Here is a 1,221-nt window from a genome sequence, read left to right on the forward strand (position 1 = left end):
GACTTGTGTCTTCTTTGTTCTATTCCATTATACATGTTGGGAAGAAGGCTCGTAGGAACAAAACCAGACCAGGACAATACAGCAGAACAGAGTCCACCGCTTGGGGGGTTAATAAAGGGGGTTTAAGGTGTTTTTTTTTATTTTTTTTTCCCTTTCAATTTTTAGTGCCAATGGGTTTCATATTTGTGTTGAACATGAAGCTCATGGGCTGGAGTGAACTGTTTTGATTCAGTGAAAATGTTACTTTTATATGGTGGGAAAGGGTGGGAACCCCTGTCTGTTTTTATTCCTGCCTTAGCAGGGAGATTCATCCTCACTTTTCATTCTGGTGACTGTGAGCCAGATCCACATAGAAATAGATCGGCGCAGTGTATCAGAGATACGCTACGCCGCCGTACCTTACCTGGCGTAATTTCGAATCCTTAAAGATTTCGCGCTGTAAGTTACGGCGGCGTAGTGTATCTCTGGCGGCGGAATTCAAATTGGCGATTAGGGGGCGTGTTTCATTTAAATGAAGCGCGTCCCCGCGCCGAATGAACTGCGCATGCTCCGTTTCTAAATTTCCCGCCGTGCATTGCGCTAAATGACGTCGCAACGACGTAATTTTTTTTTAACTTGGATGTGAATTACGCCCATCCCGATTCACGGACGACTTACGGAAAAAAAAAAAATTAAAATTTCGACGCGGGAATGACGGCCATACTTAACATGGCAAGTCTAACTATACGCCACAAAATACCAGCTTTAACTATACGACGGAAAAAGCCGTCTAGAGACGCCGTAAAAAAATGCGCCGGCCGCTCGTACGTCCGTGGAATGTCGGAAATAGCTAATTTGCATACCCGACGCGGAAAAGGACGTGAACGCCACCCAGCGGACGCCGAAGTATTGCATCTTGGATCCGAAGGCGTACGAGGACGTACACCTGTCAGATCTAACCCAGATGCTGTCGTATCTTGGCTTGAGGATTCAAACTAAAGATACGACGCTGGTAATTTGAAAGTACGCCGGCGTATCAGTAGATACGCCGGTGACTTGTCCTCAATGTTCCCCTATGGGGGAAGTTCCTCCACTGACTGCGCAGGCGCAAACTTCCCGACGGAAATCCCCGAACCTCGCCCGGCATCCAGGCTCATTCTTTAACATCCCCGTGGATTGGAGGATGTTAAAAAAAGAGCCAGGAGGCCGAGCGAGCGAGGACGTGAGGCCGACTGGCCACTT

This window comes from Rana temporaria, chromosome 12 (assembly GCF_905171775.1).
Source record: "Rana temporaria chromosome 12, aRanTem1.1, whole genome shotgun sequence".
In the NCBI taxonomy this organism is placed as follows: domain Eukaryota; kingdom Metazoa; phylum Chordata; class Amphibia; order Anura; family Ranidae; genus Rana; species Rana temporaria.